Source organism: Meleagris gallopavo, chromosome 1, assembly GCF_905368555.1.
Source record: "Meleagris gallopavo chromosome 1, MGAL_WU_HG_1.1, whole genome shotgun sequence".
In the NCBI taxonomy this organism is placed as follows: domain Eukaryota; kingdom Metazoa; phylum Chordata; class Aves; order Galliformes; family Phasianidae; genus Meleagris; species Meleagris gallopavo.
The window spans coordinates 66,410,172-66,431,086 of NC_139404.1; the positions used below are offsets into that span (position 1 = coordinate 66,410,172).

The window sequence follows — 20,915 nt, forward strand, 5'->3', positions numbered from 1 at the left end:
TTCTTCTCAGCAGGGCTACTCTCAAGGAGTTCTTCTCCAAGATTGTATATGTATCTGGGATTACCCCAACCCAAGTGCAAAACCTTGCATTTTGCTTTGTTGAACCTCATTAGATTCACAAGGGCCTACCTTTAGAGTTTATCAAGGTCCCGCTGGATGGCATCCCTTCCTTCTACCATATCTATTGCACCAGTCAGCTTGCTGTCATCAGCAAACTTGCTCAGGGTACACTCAGTCCCATCATCGATGTCATTGTTAAAAATGTTAAAGAGTACCAGTCCCAAGACAGACCCTTGGAGGACACCATTCCTCACTGGTCTATACTTGGACATAGAGCCATTGACGAGAACTCTCTGGTTGCAAGCTTCCAACCAGTTCCTTATCCATTGAATAGTCCACCTTTCAAATCCATATCTCTGCAATTTAGAGATAAGGATCTGGTGAGGACCATCTCAAAGGCCTCATAGAACTCCAGGTAGATGCTATCAGTTTCCTTTCTTTTGCCCACTGATGCCATTACTGTCATAAAAGGCCACCAGATTAGTCAGGCACAACTTTCCCTTGGTGAAGCTGTGCTAGCTGTCCTGGATCATCTGCTCTTCCTTCATGTGCCTTAACATGTATTCCAGGAGGATCTGTTTCATGATTTTCCCAGGCACTGAGGTAAGATTCACCTTTCGGCCTGTAAAATCTCCTCCCACATACACAAGAGCTCAGTGAGGACTAAGAATATACTTTCATAGCATTTCTCTTTTGTTATGTGGTGCCTGCATCTTGAGAAAGACCTGTTTTCCAGATTGGTAATCAAGAAAAAAAACACTATAAGGTGCATAGTGCAATATGCCTGGCACATGAAGTAAATGGGAAAGAGGATTTTCTCATACAGGCAGATGATCCTAGGGACCATGAACTTTAAAAAATATATATTTTTATCCTGAAATTCATTGTAAAATTACAAGAGTTGGCATAATTATCTCTTGGAATACTTGGACTATTTTTCGTGTAAGGAAAAAGCAGCATACACGTTGCCTTTGATTTCACTCCCAACACAATTACTCCTCTGTTGATTATGGAAGTGAATAATCATTGCTCGATAGAGTTCAGCATGTTCTTTATTTTCATTGAATGGAGCCGAGTCAGTTTACAAATGAGATCTTTACTCCTGAAGTCAGTTCACCAAAAGCTTATGCCTATAAACGCAGTCTGTTCTGTGACGAAAATACTAGAAAGTATTGGAGACTTCTGCTTTGGTGATACCTGGACACCTGCTGTCAGAGTTCAATTAGCCTTGGAATACCAACATAAAAGGAAGGCTAAGAAAGTATTTTCCATCACAAATACCATTAAGAGCATCAGAATCAAGCCTTTCATAACAAACTTGCTGGCAGTAGCTCACAAGAGTCAGAAACCAGCCAAAAAGACTACCAGATAAAGTTATCGGGAAAAGCACTTTCTTAAGAAGAACTAAAAGTGATTACTGCTCCTTAAGGAGAGACAGGTCATTACAAAAAGCTCAATGTACATCAAGGATCAGAAGAGGTTAAATTATTTGGCACTGAAAGACCCAGATCAGTGCCCTCACGCTTGAGATGTCCAATTAGGAATACAGGCAATGGAGAGAAAAAAGCTCCTCCAAGGAATAAGTCGTAGTATAGATGGGTAAGCTAGAACCAACATCCTCATAAGCCTGTGTCCTCCAGCTCAGTGTATGGACTTCACTCACATCTCTGGTTAATTTGTTTTGTTAGGAATACTGCTCAATTAGTCATTGTAGTCACACCTGTAAAGAGGTTCTTGCCAAGGTATGCTTCAGTCTTCTTTACATCTGCCAAAAATGGCTAATATAAGAGATTTATATTACAACATCTGCTCACCTACTCTGAGTAGTACTGATGGAATTATGGGCCTCTGTATGGACATCATGCCATAGCAAGTAGGGCATGTAATAGATGTTGACGCAACAAGACAAAACTAGTTTAAGCTGGTCAAAATAAAAGCATTCCTCTTTTCAATCTTTTAAATTCTTGCTGTGTGCTTCACTGTTTTTTACTAGCATGAGTAATGCTGAGCTGATGTCTTGACAACAGCCCTTGGAGTAGATCTTTCCTGGAGCTGATTCCATTGCTCATGGAAAGAGCTAAAGCAGTTTATAGAAGGAAAAATGTTTTGCTGAGTACTTCTAAAACTTCTGCAGAAGGGAAGCTGCTCACATCCTGAACAGATTTTACTGAGTCAGAAAGCCCAAGCTTGCACCTTCCCTGCTTCCCAGCTCGGGGGAGGAGATGAAGGAAGGCATCTCAGTAGCCAGCAGCAGCAAGCACACAGCTGGTAACGCTGAACCTGCTTGCAAAGCAGAGATAGGAAAACTCACAGGAGCTTGGCAGAAAGCCAAGTCTGAGTTCACTTTGACAAGCATCACAGAGTGATTTCCTTGTGATTTATACCATCAAAACCAAATCATTATGGAGGAGGAAATACAAAGACGAGTCTCTCCCAAGGCAAGGTTAGGGTACTTGCAAAAATGGAAGCAACACTCCCTCCCCTCCCAACACCAAACTTTAAATTACAAGTATCATTAAAACAGTATTTGGAAAAAATGATGAAAATTAAAAGATAGCAACTAAAAGAATATAAAGTTGAGAAATTACAGAACAAAGGTCACAGAGAATGACACAGAAGTTACAACATGATTTAACAGAACAGAAGCCAAGACAGGATCTGATCACACTTCTGAGACTCGCGTCAATACGAAAGCAAAATCTGCAAGGGGGGAAATGTTAAATGAATGACTCATTTGGTACATATTTCAGGCAGGGAAGTTACAGTCTTCAGGGAGCACTGCACAGTCACTTCAGCTTTGCAGCGACCTGAAACAAGAACACAATTTCAGTTCAGGAGGAGGGCCCAGGCCTCTGGCAGTCTCTGAGTACTGCAAAATAAAAGGCAAAGAGAAAAGCCATTAGTATGCACAGCCATGAACGGGCAACTGAAGTAAGGCAGCCAGCAGCAGTAAATCTGCAGTAAATGAAAGCAACAAGCTCAAGAGACAGGAAGACAGAGTGCCCCTCTCCTCCCCTTCCCTCAGGAGAAGGCCAAAGGCCTTCCCAAGCCACTTTGAAGTAAACAGACAGCTGTATGCTGTTAGTGAGCTCCAACTCCTTTGTTTCTGACTCAGATCTTAATAAAATACTACCTATGCAATTTAAGAAAGAACAGAAAGCACTTAAGGAAACCAAAGGAGGACCTTTCAGGTGGTTCTTTTTTTATCTTTTTTTTTTTTTTTTTTTTTTGCTAATATTGTTTTATGATTCTTCACAGACCGCTGAAATTCATGCAGAAGTATAAAGGCAGCCACCCAAGGAGAATGAAAATGCTAATGGCAGCAGAAAGTACTGTTTTAATGAATGCAAAGTGTCCATGTGACTAGGAAGCCCTTAAGTTTAAAGTTAGTAATTAGCAACAAGTAAGTAATAAGAGGAAAAAATCTTTTCTGGATTGTTCAGCTCTTTCATCTATTCTTTATGCATTTTAAGCTAAGCTGTTTGGCTCCTCTTTTCTTTACTAGGAAATTAGGTGCAAGGGAAGAGGAAGGAAAAGGCATAGTAGCTCTTTAAATCGGTGTAAAATAAACCCAGTTAGACACTATATATCTGCTCTTAATCCCATGCCACTTTATGAACCTTAGGATTTGAAATCACATAGTATATACTATCAAATATAATGTACTTTTTTTTTTCTATTGGAAGAACACTCTCAGTGTATCAGTTCTCTTCCTCCCAGCATGCACTCAGCACTTTCTTCACTTAGAAGCAGCAACCTTCCCATGTTTCTTTTCTTGATGCTAACCAAAGAGCAGACATGGTAGGAAGGTTGTCATGATCTTCCTTGGCTGCTTGAGGAAACATGGAAGATTTAAGGGGGACAAGAGTTTGGATGGAGGATTACTGGTCCAGACAGTTACTGTCTCCTATCTATAGCTGAACTAATATTCAACCACTGAATAAGCAAAGCCATGTGACTGGCATACATTTTTATTTGAGGAGGAAATCATTAGCAAGTTTATGTCTTTCCAAGGCCTCTCCTATCTACAAAGCCACTTTGAAGTTATGTGAAAGGTGTGTTTGTGTATTTTGGTGAAGAAAATATCTCTCATAGCTCATGGGTGATCAAATATACTAAGTAGCCCCTGGGTTAGCAGTACTTAATTATCTGCTTCCGAAGGACAAAACAATCTACCGCCGAAATTCTCATGCATCTCAGATGCATGAGAATTTGATAAACAGCTTGTTTCTCTTCCTTCTAACCTTTGCAGGAAGACACACAGAAAGATGCCAGATTCCTGCTTGGTGTCTGTTTTTCTAAAGGCTTCATTCTCTGTTGTGCTCCCTATCATTCTGCTAATACCTTTTTTGCTTGAAAAAGCAGGAAAGGAAGCTTCACCACCAGGGTTGTACAAAAGAGCTGGGGTTAACTGGCATTAACAAAGGTCACAAACAATTGTTGAACTGCCTTTGTATAGTGTCAGACAGCTTATGTGAGATAGAATTCTCTTTATTTTCTTTAAAATCCACATTGTGCCACATGTGCACACAGAATTACTTAAATTCCAGTTTATGAAAAACACAGAAAACCTATCCTAAATTACAAACAAAACATAAAACTTCTTCCATGTTTTAATGGGAGACACTGTCCAACAGAGAAAAGGACACCTGGAGTTCTCCTCCTACACAGTTCTTATCCATCTCCTTATTTACTGCTGCTGCTTCTTTCAGTTTAAGTAAACATGTTCGTATGTGGTGTCTGAGAAACAGGTAGCCATGTGATTTCATTTCTTTTATTCTTTGTCATTTTCTCTGCCTGCCCCTACTGGGGTGTGCTGCAGCTCACAGCAAAGGAAAGAGTTAAGGATGCTGGCCCAGAGATTGTCAAAGTCCTGCTAATTGATGATAGATAGGAGATGGGTTGCTAAGGCAGGAGATCAGGCAGATTCCTGCATGGAGACACTGACCTCCAGGAGCAGAGTGAAATTCCAGCAGAGGGCTGGGGGTTGAAGGCATTTCTGAGCAGAGCTATCCCACCCTCCCACCAACTGAACCTGCAATGAGATGGCCCCAGGCTGACAAAGAGTTTCTCTTAGATACACCCAAAAAACATGGGCTATTAAAGCTACCAGAACAATAAGAGTCTTAATCTCATTGCCTGCACTTTGAGTGAAAGTTCTGTGTATCCTATAACCAAAGTAAACTTAGTCTTCTATCAAATACTTAGGGTCACAAGCAGAATTTTCAGGAAAATTTGCTAAGAAAATATTTTTTAAGAACAAATTAACAGCCATTATACAAATAATCTATTAAATTATGAAGGCACAATTAGAAAGTTATGGCAATAGGAATAAAAATGTATAATATGTAGGAATAAAAACCTACTATTACAGTGCTTTCTATGAAACAAGTAGGAAGAGGTCTAGAAATATTTTTGCTATATGGAAGAACTGTCTTTACTGTTTACATTCCACTTAGGTTCTTAAACAATTACATCATAGCACATTGCTCACATCGGTTTTTATAAATACTCTTCCCACTTGGAAAATAGAAATTGCATGCTAATCTGTTCTTTTTATATAAACCTAATTCTGCACTGTCTGCTCATTTCAGAAGTGCAACCCAAATCTCAGTGAAATCAAAACACAGGATTTCCATGGTCATTTAGCAAGGTCTTGTGGTAAGGGACGATATGATGTAAGCAAAGATGACAGAGTGAAGCCTTAAATGAAGACCATAGAAATGCAAGATATCCTTAAAGCTAAAGAAGAAAAAGTGAGAGGATCTTTTCTTTTGAAACCTGCAAGTCTAAAAAGACTCCCAAAAGATTAAAAACAGATGGAAAAGATGCTAGCACTATATATCATGCTTTAACATGCAGGTTTTTCCTGGAATAACAAAGTAAATTGGGTATTTTCAGTAAAGAAAAAGAACCATTCATGATCTCCTCCAATTCCTTTTTTGTGCTAGCTGTGCTTACAGCCTTTATAATGCATGAATGTGAAACATATTGAAGTGCTAAACTAATTCTTCACTGGTTAAAAACAAAAGAAGTATGTTGGCTTGAACAAGGCTCTTTTCCTATTTAACATGTACATCCCAATTACCTCTGAAATTAGACTTTCACTCAGTTAATTACATGTGCAATTACAGTTCAAGTTATTGACATGAAAGGGATATAATAAATTTGTAGTGAAATCAAGTGGGCTTTTTCCCTAACCTTCTCCCTAGAAACCTAGAAGGTTTCTAAACTGCATACACCTCTGTTAGGAAAGTGTAATGTGTAATGTTAGGAATGTGTCCATTACAAACACATGCTTGCTTTTTTCCATTTTGCCTGTTGATGGTGAGCATCTCAGCATGGAAATGTTCCATTTCTTGTATAAGTTTGCAGAATGCAAGCCCTGATTCTGTCTCTCAGAACAGCCTACTTTTGCTACCATATAACAGTGCTGCCTTTTTTTAGCTCAGATCTTCAGTATTAGAAAGTGAGAGAAGAACTTCCCAGGCATCTCATGGAAGCCTCTGCTGGACTTTGATTCAGCAGAGCATCAGAGCACAAAAACCTGTAGGGGAATGATCACCCCAAAGTTCATCCGCCTCACGATTTGCAACAACCAAGAACTCACACATGCACAAAGCCAGAGAGGAAGCTGCGGAGGTAAATCTTTGCTATGGGATTTCTACCACATCTCTCCTCAGCCCTGGGATGCTCTTATACCGAGTCTAAGCCAGACAATGAAAGCATTGAGCCATTTGGCTTTGTTTCACAGGCTGTGGAAACCAATTCCCTCCTGGGAGGGGACCCCTGTAAGAGGAGAAGCTGCTATTAGCATCTGTAATCTAGCAGGGCAGCCAGGGAAACAAGACTTGCCTGCAAGGCAGAGCTGTGCATTCTGTGCTGTATGCCCTGCAGCCCTCCAGCACAGCATCCTGAAATCCAGCTGGTCTGAGCTGAGTGGTGCGAAGCCTGCCCTACCTACAGGCAAGGAAAATATTTTACCTACTAACAGAACCAGTCATTCTTTCTATTTGCTCACTCTTTTTTAATTCCTGCCCATACTCTTTCTCTTGTGTGGGAGGGTGGCCCATGGTTGACAATGTGACTTCTTCACGCTGTGAAGTTTCCTGGTTCTGGCCCACAAACATTTCTGTGTAGTTGCGGGTAAGGACAGTGCCTCATGGCAGCCCTGATGGTTTGTGGAGTCAGGCGCAAGGCCCTGCTGAGCTCACATTTGGCAACTCCAGGCCCTGTCCACCTTTGCTCAGATGCTGTGGAGAAGGAATTTTGGTGAGGGTATCAGCACCATCCAGACTTCGAATGTGGCTTCATCCTACAGACCACAGCCAATCCTCCTCATGCTTAGATCTACATCTTCCTCAGCAGTGCCTGTACCTGAACTCACAACACTGCCATTCACTGCATCCCAGGCCTGCCTGAAAATCATAGAATTGCAGAATGGTTTGGGTTGGAAGAGACCCTAAAGATTATCCAGTTCCAACCCCCTGCCCACAGCAGGGCTGCCACTCATCCTATCAGGCTGCCTAGGTTTGCATCCTATCTGGCCTTGAAAACCTCCAGGGATGGGGCATCTACAGCTTTTCTTGGGCAGCCTGTGCCAGTGCCCAAGAAAATAGGAATAGGTTCTCACACATCCCTCCAGTCACAGTGCAACCAGCGCTGTTCTGGTCTGGTATTTACCACCAGTTCCCCTAATGGAAGGTGAGTCCAACATTCCCATGGATGCTAAGTGGCTTGGGTTCCTATGATTTTGATCTTCCCAATTATTTTTTTACACTTGTCAAGTGAACTTGTCAAGTTCAACCATCTGCATGGAATTGGCTCAGTAACATTAAAATCACAGGGAGTAAAGATAAAACCATTAAGCGGCAAAAATAAATTACTGGATTTACTCAGGAAGGCCTGCACATGACAGCCAGACACATTATAAAAGACTCAGATTACTTCAGTTTTGAAACAACAGGACTGATGAGGTTCCCAGAAGTTCCATGAGACAGGTAGAGGGGAGAGACTACATAACACTCCCAGTGTCAAAAAGCCTGGTTAGCTCAACCTGTGCCAGACCTCAGAGAATCTATAGATGACAGAGGCATTAGAAGTGAAACTCATGACTTCCCCTGTTCCTGGAACAACTTGCTTTTTCTTGACGCACACTGCCTGTCACTTGGATCTTGATAAACATCTTAATTAAGATATTTAACTAGGGCTCTCACAGCAACAAATGTGCTGTGCTTCCTTGTACACTAATGCCATCTCACTGTGCAGCAGTCCACCCCTATGGCTGATTGGAGAAATCACTTTAAAGATATATTTCTAGGTCTTCACTGCTACACAAGTGAAACATGTGATGTGATGTTACTGAGTCGTGGAATTAATTCTGTATCTTGCTCTCTCAATTTCATTCTACTTTCACACATTGGTTTCTCATATCTGCACACTGTACAAAGCAGGAGAAGCCCCTGACAGCTGAATACTGAACCCCAGGGTGTGACGTGGGCAGGGACCACCTACTCTTGCTGAGAAGGACAGCTGTCGTTTTGGGACAGTAAATAACTGTATTTAGCCACTTGCAACTAAAGTAGAACTAAAATTAATAGTAGAGCTGCTACTAAAGTAGTATCTTTGCTTGCTGGCTACCTTCTGGTTCTCAGCACTTTATGGATCCCTCCATGAGTAGCAGAAGTCTTGCCCCTTACACTGGTTCCTTAGATATTAGACTGAATCCTTTATTTTTTCAAATGTCTTCTGTGGAAAACTTGACACTAGATGTTTTGTTTTAGAGGTGTGCATTTTCCTGGACGCTTTCTGCAGATTTCACATTTTATGCTTTGCAATTGCTGGGGCACAAGTGAACATGACTTGTCCCATTTTCTCCAAACCTCATCCCCACAGGCCAACAGTTACAAAGCCCTTATCCCCATCCATGGTGGGTGGGGCTTGGAGATGGTCTCCACGAACCTCACTCACTGAAGACACTGCAGCAGGCAGGACATGTGGTGGGACAAGGAGTGTGCTACTTAGCACTGGCAACAGCAAAGTTGTGTAGCCTTGGTGGCTTGTATACTAGTGTCTCTGACCCCATGCTGGCCTGCTGGCCTGAGCCCCTGTGTCCTGCCTACAGGAGAACAAGATGGAAATGAGTCCTTTCACTGCACTGATATGGCTCCCAGCTGTTTGTGCTCAACAGGCACAAGGCACAGCTGTTTGAATCCACTACCATTCAGCTGCTGTTATGCCTCATATCTTTAAAAATCTTTAACCTACTGTGCAGCATGCCTGAGCACATCCCAGCTATGAGGTACGGTGCTTTTGCTCCTTCCTCCCTGTGAGACTTCACCATTTCTCAGAGCCACGAGCAACCATGGGCACAACTCCCACACACTACACTCGAGCAGAAACTAGTTTTTTCCAAGTGTACTTCTAGAAGCCCCTGCCTTGCCCTCTGAAAAAGAAGGTGCCTGGGAGGGCTCAGTGCAATGCAATGGGACTGCCTCTAAAGGAAAGTGAAAGCCGGAGGGCTTGCAACAGAAAGCAGTCTGTGGGGACAGGGATGGGAAGCTGAATGCCTCTCATTGAAATGCAAAGGGGAAATTTTCTTTCACAGTGAGAGCAAGAGCCTCCTTAGAGAGATGATTATCTAAAAAAAAAAGCAGTTAGTAGCAAAATCTATGCTAGTTTGGTCCTGAGAAGCAGCGAGAGTTATACAAGCTCTGGTGTATTCTTGCAAAGGCATGATACTTTCTGCCTTTGTCGTGAGATTCCTCACTGTTGGTTTTGAATACATGGGGGAAGATCAAGATTGAATGAGAGTAGAAACAAAGCAAATGAGATTCTACCCAAGCATACCCAATCATTGCCACCTGCATGAGGTCCATGCTCTCTGTAGTCATTTGTCCGTCCAACTGTCAGTGCTGTGCTGCTTCTTGGGGGCTGAACTTCTGCATGCAAAAGTGACAAATGCAGAGGCCAGTGCCACTATGCACGTGGGTGGCTGTCTCACAATCAACCATTTGTCCTCCGTAGAAGTTTTCCTGTCATTGTTCGAGTGGATTCATCTAGCAGAGGAGAAATAAAAAAAGGAATGGGTCTGACAGGCAGGAGCAAAAGATGATTTGTAATAGTCAGTCATGGAGGACGTGCTAGTTCAGCCAGCACAGTTTTAACTGGCAGAGGGAACTGCCAGGAAGGAGGTGCCTCAGGGGAAATAGTGCATTCAGCAGGACCGACAGCAGGCCCTACCTGCACATGTGCCAGTCATACTGCAACTGCTGTTGCAGTCTGTTTCAGTGCCTGCTTCAGCCCTTGTATTTTTCTTTCAAACTCATTTGGTTTCCAGCTATCACTGCTAGTGCACTAATTAGTCAATACATCATCACCAATCAGCTTTACCCCTTGTTCTTGTCCTCAAGGCTTTGTGTTACCCTTGCCCCAGTCGCCCTTCTGCGCAGCATCCCACAATTGCCTCTTCTGTTCTATCATAGCCCTGCCTCAGCTGATGGACAAAGAGAGCAAGCTTTTTTGACTAATTAACAACCACTAATTGTTCTTCACAGCTTCCTGTGTATTTCCCAACCGCCCACTTTCTGCCCCCATTATCTGTGTGTGCGTGCTGACCAACATTACTTGTCCGTGTCCTGTTCCTGTGAGGCACTGCTGCTGCCCTGCAGGGACAAAGCCTGCTGATTCTTTCGTTCTGGTCCGTACTGGTGACTGTACATGTTAAACAATGCTGCAAGCAGATAGTACTTAAGTCTGGTTTCCAAAAGGTCTCTATTGTATGGATTCTTTAATGTCCATAAAAAAAAAAAAAAAAAAAAAAGCTGATTAACTTTCTGCTTAGTGGGAAAGCAGAAAAAAATTCTCTCCTGGCCTTCTTTCCCTGAGCTTGCAAAAAGTTAGGTGTTTTGAGAAGCCAGCTCCTCTCCCATGGGTTACTGAGGGGCCCAGAGGATGTTGGTAGCTCTCTAGAGAGAGCACAGCAGCAGCCACACGAGCTTACAGCACAAGGCTGTAAAAACAGTCAGGTGGCTGTGTTCCCTGTTCCCTTGTGTGCTTCTTAGGAGAGAAGGAAGATAAGCCCTAAGCTCCGTGTCCCCCAGCTCTAGTCCTGAGGGATGGTGGGAGAGGTGGCCCCACCTCTCTCAAGAGGAGGGAGGCTTTGGGCAAGCAGCCTCAGCACTGCTTTGTCTTTGATAAAGCTTATCTCCAGTTCAACTGCAGCCAGCGAGCACAAGGAATGTTGATGCTTGTAGGCATCACAAAGCAGAGAAACAGCTGACTGAAACCATCCTTGGGAAGTACAACAGCACCTCAGATTTTATAGGGTGGTTTACCATAAAATTTTAACCTAACCTTTCTCCAACTGTTTGCTTCCATAAAAAATAAATAATTTTTAAAATGTGAAGAAGGAAGCAAATTTTAAAAAGAAACTTTTTAAAATATGTAATTTTTCTATCCAACTCCCATTTGCTAAAGAGGCAAAAACAAGTCCAACAGGTTTGACTAGAAGATGGTTTATGTGTACAGGGAAACAAAAAGCTGATCAAGTTCCATGTTTTTTATCTCTTTCCCTCTACTGCTTTCCTTCCTGTGAATTTTAGGATCTCATTCTGCTTTGAAAAAGATGGAGTTACAACAGGCTGGGTCTATGGAATGTTCCAAAATATAGAACAGCCTATTGCAAACAATCCTGAATTGCAAACAAACCTAAATTGCAAACACTTGTTAATTGAGGTTGCATATTACTAATATTTGGGGATATTTTCTTTATCAACAAGACAGTGCTGTCTTCCAAATGCTGTTGCTTTCTTCTGTGCTTTCATGGGATGCTGCTTTGAAACCCTTTTGCTGCTTTCAGTGGATCTGGATTTGGGAGAGGAAAAGCACTGCTTTCAGATGTTGAGCTTTCTTTTGAATTTCCTCTGTTGAACACCTAGCAGCTTAGTTCTGTGCGACTGGCTGAAGATCTAAATGAATGCCTCCTGGCAAAATGTAAGCATCTGACTTTCTGCTTGGCTGACGTGTTGTTTTAACAGATTAATGAAAACAAGCAAATACGTGCCTAAACAATACTGTGACTGCTTTAAAGAATGAAATGTATGTGAATAGATATGGAATGGTTTTTTTAAAATCTGTTAAAGAAATATGTTTGTACTCATTTTAAGGAAAAACCACAGTAAGCATTGCAAACATTAATATTTCCTCTCCACGGTGTCAGACTCTGCAGGAGTCTGAGCACTCTCTTGTTCAGGCTGGATCACAATGCCTGCATCAGCACTGATCGCTTTGCAAGTAATTCCACTGAGGTCAGTGGATCTAAATATGGAGCAAGGTGCTACCCAGGGTAAAGGTTGCACAGAGCAGCCCTTCATCCCTGAAAGGTTCACGTGAGCAGTGTTAAGATGGATTCCCCTCCCCGGAAGGCCAGGCTAGGCTAAGCAGGCTGTCCTACTGCTCGCTTGCATTAATGAACAGAGTAAAAGGCCTGAGATATCACCTCTTTTCATTCACATTACCACAGCACAGCTTTTGGCTTTGCCTGGGAGTTAGTTCCAAGCGTGCATTGCTGGAGATGCCTTCTTAAGAAAAGACAACCATTATCTTTTATACAAATCTGTTTACCTGTAATGTAAACTTACCACAAAGCAGACACATCCATGAGCTGCTTTCTCAATCACTCTGGTAAATTAGGCAATCTCCAGCATATTATCTCAACTTTACCTGTGCTCTGTGATTGCCAAACTTCACTCATTTATTCTTCTGTCTTGCTATAAAATGAAATTGAGCAGAAATAATAACTGAGGCTGTCACTCACTGCATTAAGTACATATTAGGCTCTTTGGAGGTTCTGATTTTTTTGCTACATGACAGCGGTGTGTCTTTCTTCCACATTTATCAGCAAATCCAATTATATATAAATTCTATAGCCCTGGGCCTTGACAAAACCTATATAGTCCTTTTTATACTGTCTGCTGATTCTACTGTCTCCCAGATGGCTAATTCTATCTGGGGCAATCTATTTGCTGTTGGCTTACAAGTTTGCTGTAAAATGTTGTATTCCCTCTGTGAGAGATCTTAAATCTGTCCCATGGCCAAAAGAGTGACTGGATAATTGAAAAGACCATGAAAAGAAGTTATCAGCTGAGATGTGGTCATTACAAATACTTTGAGGCTGGGTGTATGTAGCACACCAATATTACCCTGATGCAGAGTTCAGGATGGAGCTGATTTTACTGAGGACACGGCTGAAACACAACTCTGAAAGAAGCAAAGGTGCTGAAGCAAATGGGCAGTTAAGAAGGAGAGGTTAGGGATGCAACATCCTGTGGCACCATGACATAATATTGCTTGAGCTATGATTGAGCCTGAAAATCTGATGAGATTGTGTGATCTCACAGTATAAAATGCCACATCAACAAGACCTACAGATGTTTCCCCTGCCAACTTATAAAACTCCATTTAGTTGGAGTTTCCACCAATTTTGAGGCTGCACCTCCAAGTAGAACAGAAGACACCAATCGTAGGAATAAAAAATACCCCAGTACCTCCTGAACTGGCAACCTAACAAATGTATCCCTTCAGAGCACAAGCTAGAAAGTTATCATCATAGATGCCAAGAAAGCCATTCAGTAGTGTGGTTTTAATCTTCATTTTCCAACTGAAGAAAACCATAGGTTATGGCAAGCCAGGCCATCTCCACAGTGATTCTCATTCTTCAGATCAGTTTGGAAGGGATCAGAGAAATCTAGAGCCTCTGCACCCTCAGAATAGGGATGCATACAGTAAAGCATGTGATAAAGGACTTAAGGTTAGTAAGAAAGTGCCCTTGATTTCCTGAGCCAGCTGCCTGAAATAGGCAAGTGTTACACTAGCATCACCGAGGGCAGCATAATGCAAATATCAGAGGTATGGAGATAATTAGTTACATAATCAGGCAACCTCAGCAGCTTCTCACACAGGCACTATGCAATTACTTGTTTCAGCCACCTTGCTGCTACCTTGCTGCTGCGGATAGAGTTGTGGAAGGCTATGATTATTTCCAAACGCTATCCTCTGGTACATTTTATCAGTGAAGAAGCACATAGGTCTAAATGGCACCAGAACTCCCGGAACCATGACTCTGAGATCCTTATCAGCTAGAAGCACTTAGATTATTTTCTTTTTCCATTTCTGCGATGATAGCACTCATCTTCTTGAATCCTAGAGAACCATTGGCTCCCTAAAGACTCATCAACCCCAGCTTTACAGAGTGCTCTGCCAGAGCTGTGTCTCATTCATATAGTAACATCACTGGATTTTTTTTTTTCCTTCTTCAGCTAACAAAACCATGACAGAAGTCAATCCAGCTGAAAGCAGACCCCCAACACATGAGCAGCAGAGGGAGGCTGAGCTGGAGCTGCTGCTGCTGCTGCTGCAGCACACAGGGAGGAGATGACAGTCCCACAACTGGGTTCATTTTCCCTTGTTACAGTGTAGGCTCTTAATGCTTCTTACTGGCAGCTGCTATAAATACACAGGCAGTCACTTGACCTTGGCAGCTCTTTGGCGAAAATAATTCCCTTTGAAACTGGCAGGGGCACAATGGGAGCACATGCCAGCTGCAGCAGGGTGCTGGCTGGAAGGAGTGACCTTGGCATTCTGCTGAAGGTGCTGCTTCATGGCCCACTGCTGCCGAGCCTTCTTTCTGCTGTTCACCTCACCTCTTCTCTCCTGCTGTGTGCTCCTGCCTTCTTTTCTTTGTCACTGCTCAGACTTAAAGTGCATCTTTTCTCCAACAATGATCATCCCACTTTGAGCGTGAAGGGTAAGAAAAACGCATTTCTAGGGCTCAACACAGCTGTGCCCATAACAGACATCTAAGTTAGAAAAGATGAATGAAAATTACTTTTTTCCTTTCACTGTAAAGTGAGTAATCAACTAGTAGTTTTATGCTCTACTTACTTAAAGGTAGGTGAGACAAATTCCATCATTAAAGTTTGCGTTCATCTCACCTACTGTTCCTCATTGAGAAGTTTTCTGAATCTAACCCTTCACCATCACAGTGAAATGTGGGTATCCCTGTAGGCTATTCATCCTCTTAGCTTGTATTTTGGGATTAGGCAAATTGCTCTTAGGATCAAGTGTCAGGTGCTGATATTATGTCATTAATGGATTCATAAGGATCTGTGTTTTTTTTTTTCCAATTAAATTCCTTGAGTATTAGTTCAATACTAAGCCCAGAACTACTTCTGTCATCTCTGATTTCAGAATCACAGCATCGTCTTCACGATGGTCCTTAAATGAAATGCCTTCCTTTGCCTCACAGACATCCATGCAAATAAATGTTGCCCAAACCCAGTGCCCATGGATATTTTTCATGGCAAAGTCCAGTTGGAAGAGGGGTCGTTCTGAAAATTTGCCCTCACTCCTTTGATAACTAACTGACATTTAGATAATATTACAGTTCACAAATAGTACATTATAGGGCAACTGAAAACTAGCTCAGAAGCCACAACTGTACCTTTTTGCCACTTACTACACTAGAAATAAAGCAGAGAGGTTGTCTATTCTAAGAAGTGTTACTACTACAGTAACACCAATTTGAAGATTTTCAGAACACTACACTGTACCCTTAGAACTCAGATGGAATTATGTACCTATGCTATAGTATAAATATTCTCTAGGTACACATACCCATGCACGCATTATTATCAAAGGTATTTTAGTTGATGCAGTACGTTTCATACAGAGAAATATCATAAACTGTCCCAAGAGAAATATCTTGCTCTACAAGAGAACTGTGAGCTGTACTTTCATAGTCTAACTGCATTACCAAACCCTTTCTAGTATAGACAAAGTCTTTTCATTGGCAGAACTAGGAGAACACAGTGCAAAAATTAACAGCAATAAGTAATAGATGAGGATAGTTACCCACGTTCATTCGACTCACCCAGGTGCTATTTATTCATGACAGCAAACAATTGCCTTGTACAAATAGGAACAAATGTCAACTTCCTTTATGACAGGAAGCAATGATCATGAACATGGGGCTACAAATACAGTATGTCCTTAGTATATATATCCTCTTATGATACTTCCCATTGAATGGCAAGTTAATTTAATTATGTTTTGTAGAATGAAGAAACAACTGAACAGAACATACAATGTATTTAGTCTGAAAATCAGACACCACATCTCCATGTACAAACAATTGCAATGACATTGAATATCATTTGTGAAATAATATGGGAAGATACAATAAAAACTGAAATGCACGAGCAGTATCATATATCCAATAACATAAAATGAAATAGGTTTGCAAAAGTTGCATCAGTTGTACTAAGGAAAGGTAAGCAATAAGTTATGACATGACACAGTTTTAAGGGTTTTTAATCTACTGCTCATGCTTTCATTTTAAAGTTTATTAATTTTCACTACTATTCTAAGTCCCAATCAGTGCAACCAAAATCCAGACAGGGTACATTTTTGCCTACTTTTCTTATTGGTCTAAAAGGGAAATCAACAAAATACTATAGGGAACTCATGACTTTCCAAACCTATCAAATCTGCAGCTGCCCACATGCACACATTTGAGTGTTAGCTAGTAAGGTGACAATGACACAGAGACGTCAAGAGCACAGACTAAATGCATGCAGTAAATCCTTGGCATGTGCTGAGGGAAAAAATGCCATGTTTATGTAGCTGGTCTTAGCTGATATCTCTGCTAGTGTTGATTGTGCTGTACAAGAAAACTTACAGTTGCTTACAGACATTAATTATTATTAATAAGAAGTGTTGGAATTACAACACTAGATACAGGAAGAGGTATTCACACAGACTAAATTTAGCTTAGCAGAGCTAATCCCCATCCCCAGCTCCTCCTGTAGTCTGTGAAAGTGTAAGCTTCTCTAGAAGGCAGTTCGGAGCACAGGCTTAATTTAGGCTGAGGCCACAGAAGAGGCAGTGAGCTGATTTACTGTTTCTCAGCCACAGTAACGACACAGGACTCTCCTTGTGCATGCTCATCTTGAGCCTTCTCCAGCTGCCCCTGGACACTTCCCTGAATCAATTAAGTTGGCTAATGAACAGAAAACTACTTCAAGGAAAGAGAATTTCAGCTGCTTTAATGAGCTGAAGTGGCTCAGGAGGAGCTTAGAGGAGTATCAAAGCCATGTGTTAGTGGATGGATAAGCAGGGGTGAAGAGCAGCACTTTGACACTGGCCCATCCCCACAGCACTGCGCTGATTGTTTAACTCAAATTTGCTGAGTAACTTTAGCATCTGCTAAAGCTGCCCGGTGGAAGTGGCTTACAGGAGTCCCTACACCCACTGTGTAATTTCCTACTCCCATTCTCATGCTGCTGTCACTGTTATGGGGTTGGTCAACGAATGATCTCCCTGAAAACAGGGATTTACTGTAGAGCCTGTCCTCAATGGAACTGCAGCAATTCAGATGAGGCAGCAACAACAAACAGCGATGGAGAAATGGAAACTGTCAACATGGAGCAAAAGCTCTGAAGCTGGCTTGGTTTCTGAAGTGTTTCTGCTGACTATGTGTGGGGGTGGAAATATTTTTCCCAGGCAAGAATTAGTATTTGTGAATCCTGCCCCAGAAGATTCTATTTATTCACTTCCAATGCCCAGTGGTGCTCAAGTACCCTCTTCTGTGGGCATCTGGCTTACATACAAATCAGAAAGTTGAAGCAGTGGCTGCTTGCGGTGGATGCTGAGTGACTGGATAAGGTGGCATGAGCAATGAGAGGGCAGAAGCCTTTCTACCTACATCCTTAACTTGCTTTTGGGCTGACTTGCATAGCTGAAGAACAGTTTCTGTGTCGTAGCTGCTTCCTTAGCTTAGAAAAGGTGATGTCAGTATCCAAAACAATAGTACAGAGATGAAGATGGTCAAAAAGCAGCTGTTTCAGATCTTGGTTTGACCCAGCTTTGGATCAATGAGCTTGCACTGAAGTCCTCGAGGTGACATTACCAAATCTAAGCCACGAAGTATTTCATTGCCTCTTCCTTCAGTGTATTGCAATAGTATTTGTTGAAGGAAACAATAGTTCCTCACAATAATTCAAAGGAATCAAGAAAGTTTGAAGTGGGTGTCTGTTATATCCAAAGGAAATGTATTTGTTACACTATTCCTAAAGCTCCTGGCTCATTTTGTTTTACCTACACCATTATAAACCAAAGTGGAAGCCTGGTTTGGGGAATAGTTGGATCTGTTTTAAAGACTGAACGAGAAAATTCCAAATGTGTCCATGGACATCTCAGCTGACATCTAGTGTACCGCTCTCTAGGACCACTACTGCAAAACATAACCCCAGCCACTTAGTATGGGACATGCATCACTCTTTAACTTCAGCAGTGTATACGTTTTCTGGAAAATCATCTGTCCACAAGAACAAATTAATGGGGTCAAGAGACAGTCTGCATGCAAAGCAAAGCCATTCTTCTCAGCACGCCACCTGATGTGATTTTAAAGGCAATGAGTGATTTTAAAGGCAGTGAGTTCTATCTTGAGATTTTTCAAAAATCCCTAATTGGAAATGCTTCCATTACAAAAAGTGTTACCAGGAGATGAACCTGGCATAGTGCTTGTATGGCTAAGTTTGCCAGGACTAGCATCCTTTCTCTGGGGAGCAGCCCGTGCACTTCTGCTACTCGCCATTCCTTATTTCACTGGTCAGGTGGAATACGCTGTGACTGAGGATGCTCCAGAAGGCTTCCCAGCACTCAGCCATACACTATGTGCTATCCACCAACAGTTAGTTGTCTTCCCCCACCTTGTGAATCCAGCACCACTAAGAGTATGATTATGATGCTCGATTGCTTTTTGTTCGCTTCCATCAACAAACCTCTACCACCATGAGACTCCAGTGTATACAGAGCAACGTGTGTCCTGCTGACCTTTCACACAGGACTTGGATGCTGTGATGAAGCCAGGCAATCCTCAGTCCTAGGAAACTTGTTAAATAATGCTCTCTGGAAGCTCTGTTGACTGTATCTCCACAAAAACTTGCTCTATGAACTGCAATGCAGTATGGGTCCAAAGTTCAATATGGCAAAGGTTAGTTAAGATATCAGTGGACACTTCCCATAAAGGAGGACAGCTGATCGACCTCGACCCTTAACATCAGTGATCTGCTTCAAAGGCAGCAACTGGAAGCTGTAACTGTACTAGTGAGTACAAGAAGAAGTGTGTTTCTATAAAACAGGCAAAAATGCACTCTGTCTTAAAAATTATGATTTTTAACAGGGTAAATGTGGGATCATTTAAGTGGATATCAAGTTAGAGGGAATTGTGAGAGGTGAATCTACTCTTTAGTAAAATACAGTGTAAACAATGTCCAGATTTGTGGAACTCAAGCAGTATAGTACCTTCTCAAAGCACTACACGAATATGGGGAAATCCTGAACTGACTCCTACACAGGTAATAAAAGAGGCTTCACAATGTCACAACTTTCTCCTGAATCAAGGTGTCTCTGCAGTATAAATGCATCTGAATTTCACCAAGATCATTGTAGAGATCCCATGAGGCCTTCCAAACAGTGCACTCACAATGAGAAGAGGGAATCATAAAAGTCAATCAAAAAAGTCAATGAGGTTACTGAATTGAGGGAAGATATTTCTCAAGCCAGGTTCTTTGCCAGAGACAGATGTGCCTATCATATAATGCTACTTGACACTGTTTGAATCATTGTCAGTGGATCAAAGTAATCCAAATCATGGCATATTTTATGATGCTGAACATCTGATTATTGGGGCACTGCTACAAAGAATCTCCAAACTCATTTCACAATAATCAATGTGAGCAGTGTGCTGTTAGAGGATAATGTAATTTAGTTTCCAATATGTAAAAATGGAAGGTAAATCAAGATTGTTTTGAAAATGTGTCCTGTTAAAAAAAGTCATTTAAAGAGGGCTTCTGCTAGCACTGGGGCCTTCAATTGCTGATGATCACTGTGCAAACTTGTGCATGTGATGTTTATTTGTTTTTTGATTAAGTGCGTTGTAAAGAACTTAGCTATTATGAATGTGTTATCTGGCATACTGCATAATCTTTAAACAAAAATTAAACAGAAAGTTGGCCCAATGCCGAAAATAAATAAGAAATCGTTTCTTCAGATAAAACTAGGATAAAAGAAGTTTGCAGAATTGCCACTCCAAGATCCTGTGGCTTTACTATGTAACGTATTTTTCCCTTTCAGTGGAGAAGCCAGATAGATCAGTACAAAATTAAAACTCAGATGGACCAGAATGTTAGCTCAATATCTGTCAGCACAGTGTATACACCAGCACTCCATGATTTCTGGCACATGAATCAATCTCTTTCTATTTTGCAAAAGTGGACCGATAATTCTTGTTTCTCCATTCTCCTTAGGACTATGGCCATCATCAGACCATCGACATTTTGCTGTGGGAAAGAGTTTCATTAATAGAGTTTTTCAAATGAGGTTTCTGTTCGCAGACAGATTAATCTGTAATTTTGCAAAAAAGGAACAGCGAGGTAATCATATCTACTTTCATGTGTTTTGGGAAGACAACGACACTGATGCAAGTAAGTGGTGTATCTCAGACTTATGTAATTACAGACCTTGTATGCAAACCAAAAGGTAAATGTGATTAAAATGTACACACAAAAATGTTGTAACTGTATGAAGGTTACTAGGCAAATTTATTTAGACTGTGTCCTATAACAGTAGGGTTTGTTTTTCTGTAAAGCCATTCTTTGTCAAAAATGCCAACGTTGCCAAAGTTGAGATGAACTTTGAAACTGTGACCTGTCACCAGAGGCCTTCTGCTTGACCTGAGGGAGAGCTCTTCACCTCCCAGTGCCTCTGTCTCTGGGGAAATAAATGAGTAAATA

At 41.6% G+C, this 20,915-nt stretch overlaps 1 long non-coding RNA gene across 1 annotated transcript; it reads right to left on the reverse strand.

Annotated features, from left to right (window-relative positions):
* Window positions 1-1,094: 1,094 nt before the first annotated feature.
* Window positions 1,095-10,190, reverse strand: LOC146545386 (uncharacterized). Its single transcript, XR_014881241.1, has 2 exons — window positions 9,910-10,190; window positions 1,095-2,867 (listed from the first exon to the last, which is right to left on the reverse strand). It is a non-coding gene; the product is annotated as an uncharacterized LOC146545386 (long non-coding RNA).
* Window positions 10,191-20,915: the final 10,725 nt, after the last annotated feature.